The sequence below is a fragment of the Micropterus salmoides genome, unplaced genomic scaffold, assembly GCF_014851395.1.
Source record: "Micropterus salmoides isolate LMB-PRFRI ecotype aquatic unplaced genomic scaffold, ASM1485139v1 Ms_hic_scaffold_1, whole genome shotgun sequence".
Classification (NCBI taxonomy): domain Eukaryota; kingdom Metazoa; phylum Chordata; class Actinopteri; order Centrarchiformes; family Centrarchidae; genus Micropterus; species Micropterus salmoides.
Genome location: NW_024040040.1, coordinates 22,740,282 through 22,757,229, shown reverse-complemented (window position 1 = coordinate 22,757,229; position 16,948 = coordinate 22,740,282).

The following is a 16,948-nucleotide window of genomic DNA, read 5'->3' as shown; positions in this document are numbered from 1 at the left end:
CCCAAAAACACTTTTCTTTTAGGCAGGCTGGAGCAGAAAACAACTCACCTTTCTCAAGTTGTACAGTAATGTCAAGTGTATGAAGGTGGATCAAACAAGCTAATCTTAAATGTCAAAGTAGAGAGGAGCCTAGTAGGCCTATTTATTGTCATTCATTACACAATATGAATGAGCTATGCAGACAGTTGTAAAGAAAGAACATCTTTTTCTTCTGTTCTCTACTTGTTATAGTTACACAGTATTAGGGGTGTGGGCTGTATTAAAAGTATCCACTGTTCTCCCATGCTCTAACACACAGTAACAATGAAATGTGTGCTGTTCTCACATTCTTCCTCTGTATGTACACATAAACAACAAGGCAGGGAAATATAAAAGGAATTTATTTTATTGTTTGGGTACATTATTGTTCAGTGTACATGCTCACATCTGAAACAAACTTTACGTGCTTGATAACTCTCCCACCCCGTAGACATCTACACACCAATACCGATTTATATTCATAGCGGCAAGTGCTATGTAGCTCCACATAGGGGAGACAGGAAGTGACATATAACACCTTCATGCGGCGACATAACCGCGTAACAAATTCACAGCCGCACCGGCAGAGCTCCAGAATACGCAACTCGGCCGAGTCACGCGCGGACACGCTACAAGTGCGAGGGCCCGCCCAACGCTGCTTGCAGCTTTAATTAGGGCCCGAGCACGACCGTGTGAGGTCCCTATTGAATTTGCTCGGATTATTAGGGCCCGAGCACGACCGTGTGAGGTCCCTATTGAATTTGCTCGGATTTTTTTTTTTTTTTTTTTTTTTTTTTCTGCAAAGTAGGCTCAACTGACATGGCCTAAACATTCTCGAAAACTCACCAAAATTTGCAAACATGTCAGACCCGGTGAAAAATTTCGTATTCTACAAGTTTCGCACATGGGCGTTGCAAAATGACTCGCTGGCGCCACCTAGAAAATTGGAAAAAATTAGCCCCTCGTTCACGTTCAAACTACATGTATGAAATTTTCTGGGGACATGTATCATATCAAGACGCACAAAAAAGCCTCAAGAACCCATAGCCTAAAGTCAACAGGAAGTCGGCCATTTTGAATTTTACGGCCATTTTTGGATGATTTACACACTTCGTACTTTAACGAACTCCTCCTAGGGATTTAGTCGGAACGACATCAAATTTCTGCTGTGCCTTCTAAAGGCATTGACGATGAAAAGTTGTGCTATTTGCGCGTTTTCGTCAATGGGCGTGTCCGTGGCGTCGATGATTCGCTATGAAACAGGAAGTTGTTGTAACTTCAGTGTACATGCTCACATCTGGACCAAAGTGTACATGTAGGATGAGAGTCCCGCCCTGAACACATGTACATGCCGACATTCACCCACAGTCATAGCGCCACCTGCTGGCAATAGAAAGTGACCTTTAACGAAGCAGCCCCCGCCGCATGTTTCACCTACGTGCACGAATTTTCTGTGGTACGTGTATCTTGTCCAGATGCACAAAAAAGTCTCTTGGAGCCATAGCCTAAACCCAACAGGAAGTCGGCCATTTTGAATTTTACGTCAAATTTTGGATGATTTACACACTTCGTACTTTAACAAACTCCTCCTAAGGATTTCGTCCGACCGACCTCAAATTTCTGCTGTGCCTTCTAAAGGCATTGAAGATGAAAAGTTGTGCTATTTGCAAGTTTTCGTCAATGGGCGTGTCCGTGGCGTGGCGTCAAAGATCAACTCTTCGCCATGACACGGAAGTTGTCGTAGCTTCAGTGTACATGCTCACATCTGCACCAAACTGTACATGTAGGATGAGAGTCCCGCCCTGAACACATGTACATGCTGATATTCACCCACAGTCATAGCGCCACCTGCTGGCAACAGGAAGTGACATTTAACGAAGCAGCCCCCGCCGCACGTTTGACCTACGTGCACGAATTTTCTGTGGTACGTGTATCTTGTCCAGACGCACAAAAAAGCCTCTTGGAGCGATGCCCTAAAATCAACAGGAAGTAGGCCATTTTGAATTTTACGTCAAATTTTGGATCATTTACACACTTCGTACTTTAACGAACTCCTCCTAGGGATTTAGTCCGACCGACTTCAAATTTGTGCTGTTCCTTCTAAAGGCATTGAAGATGAAAAGTTGTGCTATTTGCGAGTTTTTGTCAATGGGTGTGTCCGTGGCGTGGCGTCAAAGATCAAGTCTTCGCCATGACACAGGAAGTTGTTGTAACTTACGTGTACATGCTCACATCTGAACCAAACTTTACGTGCTTGATAACTCAAGGGGTCATCTTCTCTGCTATTGGTGGACCAGTCAGACAGGAGAGCTCCTACTCTGCCTGCAGACATCAACGATCTTGCCCCTCACACAGTCAGATGGCTTCCTTCAGTGCACTGAGGTGTTTAACAACTCTGAAGACAATACTACCAGCAATGTCTTCCTTCTCTTTTCATGTAGATGCTCCGACAGACAGTGCTTTCAGTTTGCTGCATGCATGGACACAGAACTGCGGTATAGAGAGAAGCACACGGTCAGCTGGCTGCAGCTAAATTTGGAGTGCACTCGTATTCAATTCTGTATGGTAAATTCAGTTTTAACGGAGCAGAGCGAGCTGACAGGCAGAGTTAGAGACTTTTTCTGTCCGTTTCTCTCTTTACAAAGACGCATGTTGCAGTCAGAGTCTTCTCTGAGATGCGAGCACGACATACAACACAATTTATCAAATTACACATCGGATATACAGTATGAAAATAAGATTGATTGGATTATACTCACAGGAAGTATAAAACCTGTTACATGCGTCTATTAAAAGTAAAGTAACACAGTAATGTCAGGGAAATTACTTTACTTAGATTTCAGGACTGCAGTTGTACATTTGAAATACCTTCCTACCTTTCTGATAGGAAGCCTTCTTGAGGTGGTATAAAACATTTCTTCTTATATTCTGATTTGAGTTGTGGACAACTATGACCACATGAATTTAAAAAATTAAACATTTCACTGCCCAAGTCAGCTATAACACAAGTCTTGTTCATTAGACTACATGCTGTACAGTATTTGTGGACAGATTTTGTCCCAGGATTTATTATGCATTTCTTCTTCTTCGTTGCATGATTTAGAATAATAAGGTGAGAAATGGGTCTATTCTGAGTTCATCCTGCACTGCAGCAGCTAATAAAGTCCATTTAATCCCAAAAACGCTTTTCTTTTAGGCAGGCTGGAGCAGAAAACAACTCACCTTTCTCAAGTTGTACAGTAATGTCAAATGTGTATGAAGGTGGATCAAACAAGCTAATCTTAAATGTCAAAGTAGACAGGAGCCTAGTAGGCCTATTTATTTTCATTCATTACACAATATGAATAAGCTATGCAGACAGTTGTAAAGAAAGAACATCTTTTTCTTCTGTTCTCTACTTGTTATAGTTACACAGTATTAGGGGTGTGGGCTGTATTAAAAGTATCCACTGTTCTCCCATGCTCTAACACACAGTAACGTGACATGAAATGTGTGCTGTTCTCACATTCTTCCTCTGTATGTACACATAAACAACAAGGCAGGGAAATATAAAAGGAATTTATTTTATTGTTTGTGTACATTATTGTTCAGTGTACATGCTCACATGTGAAACAAACTTTACGTGCTTGATAACTCTCCCACCCCGCAGACATCTACACGCCAATACCGATTTATATTCATAGCGGCAAGTGCTATGTAGCTCCACATAGGGGACACAGGAAGTGACATATGGCACCTTCATGTGGCGTCGGAACCGCGTAGCAAATTCACAGCCGCAGCGGCAGAGCTCCAGAATGTTCAACTCGGCACTACAAGTGCGAGGGCCCGCCCAACGCTGCTTGCAGCTTTAATTGATGATGTAACTGATGACGGTAGCAGCAGAATGAAGTGTTAGAAGTGTACAGAAACATTTTGTCTGCCAATTTACGGAGAAATGCATTGAAACTAAGCAGGAGGAAGTTTATCATGCAGCAGCACAATGACCCAAAGCACACTGCCAACAAAACAAAGGACTTCATCAGGGGAAAAAAGTGGAAGGTTTTAGACTGGCCAAGTCAATCACCTGACTTTAACCCAATAGAGCATGCATTTCACCTCCTTAAGAGGAGACTGAAGGGAGAAACACCCCGAAACAAACAAGAACTAAAAAACTGCGGTAAAAGCCTGGAATAGCATCACAAATGAAGGATGTAACAGTTTGGTGATGTCGATGGGTCTCATGCTTGAGGCAGTGATTGCAAGAAAGGGTTATGCCACCAAAAATTTTATGTTATTTACTTTAAGATTAGTTGCTCCATTACTTTTGCTCACCTAAGAATGCTGTGGTCTAATACAAACGGTGATATGTCCTAAGTTGTTTAACACATATAGATGTGAATACCAGGAAATAAAAGCTGAAATTCTGAACTCTTGTATCATACTCATCTTTTGATCTTAAACCCAAATGTCTTCAGTGAACAACAAAAATAAAGGAATTTGCCTTACTGTTCCAATACTTTTGGAGGGGACTGTATGTGTGTTAAAAGGGTGGGATAAGGAGCTCGCACCAACTTTCGAGTTGATTGAGATAAGGGAAAATTGGCGTAGGATTTGCATGTACACTGTTATAGAATATTTTGTTGTTTGTTATTTATTTTTTCAGAACTTTTCCCAATAATGTCAATGCTCGTTTCCTGAGTAGAGTTTTGGCTTTTTTTTTTTTTTTTGCTAATATCTCATTCACTAAAGCCAGGTAAAAAAGAAGGGTCATCTTAATTGAGGGATTTCTTAAGTCACTTCTGCTAATCTGCCATGACTGGGAGGTCGGAGCCAAGGCCTGAAAACCTCCTCCTCCCAATAGTCAAAATCTCCCGTGTTAGCGGTTTAAACATCAGCTATTATTATTAATATCAGATGTTTTAGTTGGCTATGGAAAACACAATTGTGAATGCCACTAGAGTGAATGCCACTAATGTATACATGAGCATCTGTTCAACAGAGGAACAACAATGGAAGAAGAATATGTCTGTCGCTTTTTACTAGTTAACATCTTGGCTTCGTCACTGGTTGTTGACATGAGTGTAGTTCTAATGCAGTAACAATAGATTTTGTTATGGACAATTCAGCAGTCTCTGGATATTGGTAGGGACATGTCCCTACTAAATTCTACACCCTTGTCAAATACAGAAAACAAACAGACGACAGAGCAATAGAAATACTGGAATATCACCTAATAGAGGGCAGAGAGTGTCATTTTCTCTCACAGTCACCTTAATAGTTTCTTACCCTCTTACAAGCTGTTACTGCTTTAAAGATAAATCTAGATCTCAGACCAACAGAGAGTAGCCTATTGGAGACTGCTTTATCTGCCCCACTTTTATCTGTGTCTGGTCCTCCCTTAATTTCAGAGATGAAAATGCAGAAAACAAGGGACCTACAGTATAATGAGTGTGCATTCATTTCCACCCCCGCAGATTTTCTATGCATATCTACACATCCATTGTTATGGCCTCTGTGTGACCCCTGGCTGTTTGAAATTCATCTACAGTTAAGCCATTTAGCATCACGTAATATTGCCAGACATATTTCAGCTCAATAACTTGCTCTCTTCTTTAATGATTAAAACAAATAGAGGTTTATTCCTCGCCACTAAGTGCACTGTTTCAGTACATTCCCTCTCTCCCCAGTGCATCTGTTGGCAAATGATATGCCACCTGTGAAAATGTGCCGTCTTCTATCTATAGGCTGGCAATTGTGAGAAGGGTACATGATGCTCTCTTTATATCTTATGTAACTTGTGTTGCAATACTTAGTTTTTGAGGCTTAGATAAGAGGAAGTTGTGTTGACACAAACACATACCATACATTGTGATTCAATCATCCACACCCAATCACAAGCACACACCTCCATATCACTAATCACACGGACACACAGACACACCACTCTGGGTACGGTTACCTCTATAAATTGTCAGGCTGCATAGGAAGAGACAGACTCCTCTGCTTACTACTTCAGAGTAGACTCTGTGTTTGTGTGAGGAGTCTCCAGATATATATATCTGCAATTGCTTTTGGTTTGGTAATAAAGGTCTCGAAACTTAAGGCACTGTCTCATCTGATCTCTTCTCATCAACAAGTCGGCGTACTTCAACACAATCTAATAACTTGTGTCAGAAATACAGATGTTCTTTTACTGCTCAAACAGAGTACAGGAGCCCACTGAGTATCATTTAGAAAGCTTGTTCTTTGTAAACTTCACTACCTACACAAAGCTTAGGGACAAGGCCATCAGGGCAAGACAATTTTTCATGCATCACATTAAAACATAACCTTGGAACATATTCAGACATATTCAACCGACAGAATCTGTTATGATTGTAAAATTTAAACAAATCATTGTGGACGATGGAGGCTTCAAGTGTGAACTCCAATAATGGACCCACATTTCAACCATACCTTTTACGGACTGGTATTGTACCTAGGCATTATATAGCTTCACATAGCTTAACAGTGTTACTTGGCTAAGCGTAGGCCTGTTTACTTTTGTCAGTCTACATGTATTGATTTGATTTGTTGTTGAACATAAGGTTATTGTTGTAACCATAGTTCTTAGCCACTGCTAAATATGTTAGTAATGTTATGTTCCACACAGACATAGTCTCTCTGCATGCTGACTAAATCCTTTTAACTTGGCACCATCATTCTATACCTAGTTCACGCACTTCTCACACACACGTTTTAGTTTAGTGCATTTTAATTAGGTTTCATCGTGAATGTCTTGCTTTTCTTATCTTTTTAAATAAATGCTTGTCTATATACAGTACGTTTGTTTCCTTAATGTGGCATAAGCGTGAATATATCGCCAAACACTTTTATGTAGAACTCCAAATCTAGAACTAGCTTACAATCAACATCTGTAGAACTATTAATTTAATTAACGTCCAAATTGATATTTTAGTATATTTTATGAAACTTTATTAATTAATTGGCTAATTGGTTAAGAGTGGTGCCCCAAGTTGAATTTACAAAAGTAAAATAATATTATTAGTTATGAAAAACAGTAATAATAATTATTGTTCAATTATTTAATACACTGTAAAGATTGACGTAGTACTGTTTGCAATCATTCATTATCAATTATTAATTTCCAGCATAATATTTGGCCAATATCAAAATTTTAGATTCCACTTTTAAATTATACAAGAGTCTTTACATTCAACACCACAAGTCTGCCACAGGAGTAGACGTACTTACAAAAAAGTGCATTGTGGTGAAAATTGATTTATCGATGAGATTAGGTTGAGAAATTTGAGAGAGGTGGGTTATTGATAACCACTTTAAGCCCCCAGTGTTACCTTAAGAATTTGCTATTGATGCTACTTATTCAACTCATTGCAATGCAATCTAGTCAAGCTGTGAGACTTTGCTGGTAATTCAAGTGCTTCTCTTTGTAATTAAGGCACCGCTTACAGGCCATGTGTAAAATAGAGAGCTTGTACCTATCTGTTATTGCTGTACATTCCAGCCCGAGTAAAAACTTAGTGCTGGGCAACGATTCAAATTATTAATCGCATAATCTTCTTGCGATTAAGTGTGATTAATCGTATTGTTCCGCGTAAAATTTAATAATGAATTCTAACGTAGTGTATTGCGCAATTTTAATTTAAATGTACTGCTATATACGCAAAAGTGTAATAACATGTGGTTTGCAAACACTTTAAACAAATAAGGTGCTTTTTACCAGCAGTATTCCCTTTACACAGTAGCAATAAAATATTTCTTGTAAATCTCAACTTAAACATTAATGTAATCAAATCAAATATTAAACCAAAGCTATTTGCCACTGCCAGGGCATTACCTTTTATCTAGCTTGTTAAAACAAGTTACCATCAGACTCCAATTTTCTTGTTTTTTGTTTTCTGAACAGGTATCAGCATCAGGTATCTCTGTTCAGTAGGGTTGGGACAATGTCTACAAAACTACATTGATGTATGTGTAATCAGAGCCAGTGAGCAAGGGACTTTCAAACTAATAATAATAAAATAAAAACTGCGTTAACGTGCAATAAAATAATTGTCGGCGTTAATTAATTAATGCATTAACGCAATAATAACATGTTAACGTGCCCAGCCCTATATAAAATATAGCCTAAGGTAGAGCCACATGGTGCTATCAGCCCTGTGAAACATAATCCCAGGTAGGCAGTGACATTCCCGCAACCATGTGTAACATTCCCTAAAAGTTCTGCGAAGGTGACGTACGTCCTGAACCTTTACAGAACATTAGAGACGTTCCTGAAACATCCTCTTTTGGTTTTGAAAGTGCTGCAGTTCAACGTTCCTTTTATGACTTTAGCAGCAGAATGTTCCCATATGATTCTCTGTTGGCCATATGAGAAAATTTTGTTACAAACCTCATCAGAACATTCTCTGATTAGGGTTGGGTCTAAGTTGGTCACATAATAACATTCCCTCAGGGTTGGGAGGGTTACTTTAAAAATGTAATCCAGTACAATTACTAATTACTTGTTTAAAAATTTAAACATTAACATAATCCAAGTACCACAAAATAAAACTAATATAATCTGATTACTTTTAGTTACTTTTGGATTACTTCAATGCCAAATAGTCAAATGAAGAAAAGAGAGTATCAATGGTGCGTTTTCTGCTCAGTGTATTTTTAGAGAAATAACAATTACCCCCATTCCCAAAATCCACGTTTAATTATTTTTATATGATATGCTTTGCACTATGTCACCACTATGGCAGGATCTGGCCCATCAATGACAAATAAAATGTTGTTTTTTGATGACATTTAAGAGTTTGTCATTTGGAAAACCATTTTAAATGATAAGTTAGACTCATTCTGCACTTATATTAATTTAGCATCCAATGAAAATATTTCTCAATATGATGCTGCTGAAGCAGTGTTTCTGGGACCGGGCCCCACTTATTACTGTACAAAAACACAACTTTTTCACAGATTTTGGTGAAAATGGATCATATTTGATGGAAAAATATTAGAAATATGGAGGAAATATATTTCTAGTTTTCTCGGCTGCTCTGCCTCAACTCTGTGATTCACAGAGTTTCCTGATGGACAGATAACTTTACTTGTTGCTTAAGTTAGTTAACAGCTAACTAGCTGCTGTTATTTGCTCAGTTAGCTGTGGAACCACTGGTCAAATTAGCTCTGCATGTACTGGGAGCTAGAAGCACAGGGGGAGTGTTTGTGTTTACCATAGACTGTGTGAAGGTGTTTACACCTTTACCCAGGCACTGGAGGTTTTCAGTTCATGAACAGGACGAAACACAGCCTCAGGAGGGAATCCAGTACTGAGATGATTTACACAGAGCTTCTTGATGGATAGCTTTACTTTTTGCTAAACCGCTAACTGTTGCCTATCTGCCTGTATCTGTGGCTAGTTAGCTGGGTCATTTAGCCGTGCTGCTTGCGGTTCAATAGCTTACTCAGCCCCGGGGTGCCATGATCCAAACCCAAACAGGTTTAGCCGTGTTCACTCACTGAGAGCTGGAACCAGTTCGCACTGAGTCTGCATGATGGAGTGGGGGGGGCGTAAGGTTAACACACATTCGGCACTACTGGCAACTGTAAACACCAATCAATACCTGCGACACGTCCCTCCCTGGCTTTGTGTTTTTACAGAAACACATACATATACCACAGACCGTTTATAAAAAACATATACAGAGGCAAATAGCTTTCTGTTTCATGGAAACTTTCTGCTTAAAGTAATCCCTATGAGTAATCCCTGATTTTTCAAAATGTACCTGTAACCTGATTACGTGTAAATTTTCTGTACTGTAACAGAATACAGTTACTTTATTTTTGTATCCTGATTACATAACGCCATTACATGTAATCCGTTACTCCCCAACCCTGCATTCCCCATATGACTTTAGGGGACATTTTTAGTTGGCTATTTTATTTCCCAGATGGTCACAATGTGGAGTTCTTCAAAGGGTTGGGGGACGTTGGATGGCTCCACTCTTCCCATTCACGGGTCTCCGAGCGGCTCCTCGCTTCCCCCGTTCCGACCTCCGATGACGCCGACCTCAACGCTACTAGGTTGCCGTGGCGAGGTAAGCTAACAGGGAGCTAACGTTGAGCTAACGTGACGCTCACATGCGGTCTGCCTGGATCAGCCGACCAGGGAGACCCCATGTGCCCACGTTGCTCCACATTAGCTGCGGCTAATGACATTTAGCAACCGGTTTCATTGCTGCTGGCAGACCCTCGTCGGTCAGAGCAGACCACTGGTAAGCTATGGGTCAAAAAAAAGCTGTGTGAATCTTGTTGCACCTTTCTGTGGAAGTTGTTGAACAAATGCTTTCTGTGCCTGTGTAAGTCAAACCAGCCACACCAAGCACACATTTCCCATACTGTGTGAGCCAGCTGCCATTAGCCAAGTGGCTAACCTGCAGCTTGAAGCTCAAAGCAACAAGCAGTAAACTCTGTTCACGATCAGAGGTCCCTTCACACACCCCTCCCCACAGAAACTGCCTCCCTCCCCTCACCAGGGGAGTGGCATAACACGGACAGGCTGCAGCTGGCCGGATGGCTTTCATGCAGTCTGGCTCTGATGCCACAAACAGAATAGTTCCTCCTCGGCCCGCCACTGTCTCTACGAAGTCAGTGGCTGCCATCACACTGTGTGGACCGGCTGCAGCTGGCCTTCATGCAGCCTGGCTCCGATGTCTCAGGCAGACCTTTTCCTCTGTTGGCTGTCCCTGCCCACCCCCCTTTGTCGGGGGAGCGGCATTGTTACGGGCTCACGGGTGTGGCTGCCCCACCTCGTGCCCCAGTGACAGTGTCTGCCTCTGCCTCCCTTCCCCCACCGGGGATGTGGTACGGCAGGGGACCCAAAAGGGCGACTACGCTACCTCGTGTGGTCCCTTCCGCTACACACAGGAACAGACCCTTCTGACTGGGTGTGAAGGTCTCTCACGATGTGAACTGGAAGAAGAGTGCTCCTCTCCCCTCCCAGAGACCCACCTACCTTGGCGTGGTACTGGACTCCTCTCTCTGGAGAGCGCGGCTCTCTCAGGAGAGGGGGGATGCTCTGGTGGAGCTGCTCCGCCGTGTTGTCCCTCGAGCAGCTCTGTCGGTCATGAGGCTTCTGGGCCTCATGTTGGCGGCTCACGTGGTGGTCCCCCTGGGCCTCCTCCATATGAGGAGGCTGCAGCGCTGGTTCACCCGCCTGCGTGTCGACCCGGTGAGACAGAGGCCCCTGATCCTGCCTACTGGCGTGACCCCCTCTCTCTTCGGTCGGGGTTCCCTTGGGCAGGGTCACGTCCCATATCTCGGTCTTCACAGACGGCTCCCTGATGGGCTGGGACTGCCTTTCTCAGGTGGTGGGCGGTCTGTGGCCAGGTGGCTGCTCCTGTGGTCGCACACTCACCTGCTCTCCATCAGAGCAGAATACATCCCTGGCGTGCTGAACAGAGGGACGGACATCATGTCGAGGGGGGCCCCTTGTCCAGACGAGTGGCACCTCCATCCCGATCTGGCGACCAGATCTGGCTCCGGTTCGGCAGGGCAGAGGTGGATCTGTTTGCCAACAAGGGGAACGCTCAGTGCGGCCTTTAGTTTTCACTGAGCCCGTGGGACGTCCTTCGCGCACCCCCTTTGGCCTCCATGGCTGCTGTATGCTTTTCTACCAGTGTGGCTGATCCCGGGCCTTGTGGATCACCTGCAGTTTTCAATCTTGGCGGTGACTCTGGTGGGCCCCGGAGCACACCAGGGTGTCCTGGTTTCCATGTCTCCAGTGGTTGCTGGTGGGGCAGCCGTGGAAACTCCCCTGGAGGGGGGACGCTCTCTCTCAAGCGGGGGTGCGATCAGGAGAAGCTGCTGTTTCTCACTTCCCCACATTGTGTGAGCCAGCTGTGTGTTAGCCAAACGGCTGCTGAGAGGCGACGCCTGGAGGGCTTAGGTCTCTCCCGGGAGGTGGTTCGCACCATCCAGGGGTCGAGGGCCGCCTCCACTCAGTCCTCTTACTCCTCTAAGAGGTCAGCTTTCCAACGCTGGTGTCTGGACCAGGGGACGGACCCGGTCGCCTGTCCTCTGCCGGCGGTGCTTTCGTTCCTCCAGTTGCTCATGGACGGGGGGCTGGCGTTCAGTACGGTTAAAACCTACACTGCTGCCATTTCGTCCTGTCACGAGGGCTTCGGGGACAGGACTGTGTTCTCCCACCCCCTGGTGAAGCATTTCCTTAGGGGGATGCGGAGGTGCAGGCTGGTGATGCGGCCTGTTGCCCCACAGTGGGATTTGCCGCTGTTTACGCGCCTTAACCCAAGCCCCGTTTGGGCCTTTGGAGACGGCGGACCTGAGATTCCTTTTGGCTAAGGTCGCCTTGCTCCTGGCTCTGACATCAGCCAAGAGGGTCAACAATCTGGCTGCCCTCTCTGTGGCTCCGTCATGTCTCAAGATTCAGGGCGACGGCAGCTTGGCTGTTCTGCGCCCTAACCCGGCGTTCGAGAGGCGTCTCCTCCACAGTGGCGTTGCATGGTGGGATGACAGTGGATAACAACTGCACGGCGGCCTCCTGGTCGTCCCCATGCTCTTTCGTCCATTTCTTCCTGCAGGATGTCTCCCTTTTCCCTCTGACTCACTCAGTACTGAGTGTTTTGGTTGAGTGATTCTTCTTGTGAGTGTGCGGTGCGCCCTCTCCCACGGGACGGTGTGGGGGGGCGGCCGCTGCTTACATGGCCCTGCCTTGTGCGCAGTTGATGCGGTTGCTGTCATGACCCTGCCTGTGTCTGTACGGCTGCGCGGCCCCCCACCCAGTTACCGACTTACGCATGGTTTGGCCCTCGGCCTCCCATGCTGCGCCATCGGTGCTCACGCGCACGCCGACACCACTGCCGCGGTCAGCGGGCGACTGGGTGGCTCATTATGGCTCTGGGCAGGTGAGTTGTGCTTGGTGGTACCGTATGGGCCAATGAGTTGACTCATCCTGCTTCGCCTCTATCCCAATAGCGATAGCCTTAGAGGGCGAAGCCTATACGAAATAGAATGGGGGTTACGTACTGTAACCCGGATTCTACGAGTTGAAAGCCTCACTGGACCTTGGTTCTCAGTGCTAAAGAAAAGGCATTTGGGAGCTGATGGCTGGGTCTCACCGTTGTGTATATATACTAGGTGCAGACATAGGAGAGGCCCACGCTGTGGGTGGGCGTACACTAAAATTCTCAGTGCTGCGCAGGCGTGCGGAAGAGGTAAACCCAATAGCGATAGCCTTAGAGGGCTGCGCCTATACTCATAGAATCGGGTTACAGTACGTAACCCCCGATCTCTTCTCACTCGAGGAGGAATTGTTGAGACATTACTCAAACTCCTCCCTTAATGAGAGGTTAACTCCCTCTCCACTCTGTCTCATGCCTTCAGTTTCTTCCTAGTTTGGAATCGCTCTGTTTCTCTCTCTCTCTCACTCACTCTTTCTCTCTACCACTACCAGTTTTCATTTTGATTGCAGGAGTGGAGTCAGGTGCTCTGGAGTCGGCCACCAGCTTTCAGTCTTCATCACTCTGCTGTACTTCAAATACCAGGCTTCTGCCTCAACAGATTATAGACTTGACCCATTATCACTCCAGAAGATGGAGGCTGCACTCCATTGCATCACATCCTGATATCCATCCCTTTGACTTCCATGTTCCCTGGTTGGAATACACAGTGTGCAACATGTCGCCTAACACCTTGTCCGGTATGGCCCCTTTTTCTGTGTTCTCGTTGTTATTAACCTCCCTTGTTTCCCAGTCAGGAACGAGAATTGGCTATTCCCTCAGTTCAAGCTCATATGTGAAGCTGCTTCAGGATCTGGAGTTAAACCAGGACTGTACTGCACTTCGCCTCCACCAGGATGCAGAAACAGCTCACCTGTTCCTGCTCTTGCCTGCCTGCTTTTCTCTGTTAGTCATTACAGTAACATTACATAAACTTTACAAAGTCTGACTCCAAAAGGGCACAAACAGAGCACCAAAGAGTCATGATGACACAACAGAGCCTCAAAAATAAAATCCTTCCTGCCTCGCAACCACAGAGAACTTTAGCACGTGATGCCAATGTCCATAATGCTAACTTAATCCTACCATCACTGGAAATTACTCCACAGTGTCCCTGCCTTAGAAGTGCTAGAGATTATAGCTAAAGATATTGAAGATTTTTAACCAGGCAACTGTGATTACAACACTGACTTTAGAGAATTAGATCACAATCTTGATGACATGCCTCATGCAGCACACAACCGTCACTGCATCCGCAAAATCATTTGTCTCCAATTTTCACAAGCTGAAACCAACAGTGCTCTTCATTTTGTGCTGTTCTGTTTTGGCAAGACTACCCACATTGAATTCAAGGTCTGTGCCACACCAAGAGGCTTACTCCAATTGAGTTACATCATCATTATTATTATTATTATTATTATTGAGGTGTGCCGGATTATTAGGGCTTGTGTGGTTTTTCACAATGTGTCACATCGCAATGGTGTTCTTGCTCCCACTGACACTGTGCTAGATGACATGGCTTAGGATCACCCTATATATGAAGAACAAGCTCCTCCAGCAATTGCATTAGGTCAACAAGTGATGCATCATCTATGAACAGACAAATGGTCTACTTTTTTATCAGTTATTTTAATAAAGTACACATTTACTTTATTAAAGTAAGTACATTTACTATTTCGTAAACTTCTCTTGTTACATTTTCTAATACAGTAACAATGTGATTGCAGCACAGCATCAGTGAGAACACCTGCAAATGCTTTGCTGGAAACACCGCTGGGACCTGGCTTACTGGACACCGTGGCTGGCCTTTGCACACTGCTGTGCCCTGTAGCACACTCTGTGGTGACCTCTTGCCTTAACAGTGTAGACTGTGTCAAAAAACATGGAGGCTCCTTAAAAACTATGCCTATAATGTACTGTAGATATAGATAGGTTCAGAAGTTTGTAAATTTTATAACCACTATAGTAAAATAGGTCACACATCGGCACGTGGAAACATCTAAGCATTATTTCTAGATTAATTGCCCCAGTAATCACTGGCTGCTTTAAACTGATTGATTAATTGGTTGTCTGATAGGAAGGTCATTGAGGCTTTCATATGAGGAACCAAGAAAACCAAGAAATGAGGAGCTCATCATATGGAACAGCTTTGAAAAGAAAAGAGTGGAGCAAGCGTAGTGTAGCCATTACAAAAGTGCCTATAATAACAAAATAAAAATCCTTGTAAAGTGAGGAAGAACTGAATACAATACGTGTTTATGCTGCCAAATCTTTTCATGATTTTGTGCTGGAAGTCATCATACTTTCAAGTGGGAGACAATACTGAGAAAGTGACAGAACTACACATTTCTTCCCTTTTCAATATGCATGCAAGTGATTATGACAGGGTGTGATATTATTGTAGCACCAGTAATTTTCATTTCACTGTGATGAAATGGCCGCTGAGTGGTTCGGGGGGCCATTTGGATAGTTAGAGCACCGAGTGGTGCAGAGATGAGGAATTTGAAGAAATGTGAAAATCAAGCCTCAGTAATACCCAGTCACAGCACACATTAGTGCTAAGAGATTTGCATATTGCTCACCTTCAAATGCAGTAAAAAGAGATGGATTATTTCCATAGCCTTTTAGCCTAGAGGCAGAGATGGAGGGAGTTCTTCTGTTACTGATGTCAGTCTCAACCTGCTGGACTGAGCTCAGATATGTGAACTCATGCCAAGACTCCTGTAAGGTAGTAAGTAAAGGTAATTTTGACCTGCTACTTTTAGCATTCATCATCAATAACTTATTGCTATATTCATTTTGAGACATTGGTAAAATTCCTGCAGACAAATGAAGCCATCACTGAAAAGACAGACAGCATCTACTAGACTCTATAGCCTTTTATACTGTCTGACACCCAGCTTGATTAAGAGGACACATGGAAGATTGTTTTACAGAGTAAAACATGAAGCATTTTTTAAGAGTAATAAACTTAAAGTACATGAGTAGACTATCAAATCAAACCAAGTTTTATTGTCACATACATAATCACACACAGTACAATGAACAGTGAAATTGTTACGTCTGAAATGTATTATTTCAGGATAAACCCCTTGAGATGTATCCTCTTGTTTCCAAGAGTGTCCCAAACAAATACTCTGGAAAAAGACTCAATAATAGCACATCAATGACATAACAAACAACAAACAACCAGTAATCAAACAACAAACTAAATAACAAAAGAAAAGTTACAACCTTAAAAAAGGACAAAAAAGACAAATGATCAATCTATGAATAAATAAAAGAGTAGTGATAACATTAGAGGAACTTTATTTTAACTTCAGAAACCAAAACATTTTAAATAAGCAAAATGTTGACAATGACCAGAAATATACAGCTAGCCTATTCCAATCAAAAGGAGCCCAAAACATGAAAGCTTTTTGCCAACTTTCTTAGAGACAAAGTTTATATAACACTAATGCATTTAAAGGGGTTCTTTCTAACTTTAAATGTAAAACAATCTCTGGAACAACACAGAACACCATCACACAAAATTTACTTATATGTGTGGTTTAAAGAGTCAGTCCACACATCATTAATTTCAAGTTCAAATCAAAGAGTTAGATATGGAGTTGAGGTTCTGCCTCACACCAAGAAGCATTTAATTATTTTTTTTATTGAGCAGTGATTTGTTAGCTGAAAACAAAGTTTGTAAAATATTAAAATGGAAGGGTCTCTTGAATTAGTAAAGTTGAAGCGTTTAGTGTATATATAATAGCGTCATCTGCATATAGTGCACAACAAACAGAAAAAAGAGATTATTAATAAAAATAGAGAAAAGATGTGGTTCTAAAGTAGAACCTTGAGTGAGCAAATCTGATTTACACTAGAGCCCGATCGATATGTAATTTTTAAGTCCGATACTGATTTTGATATTTGGGGATTTTAAA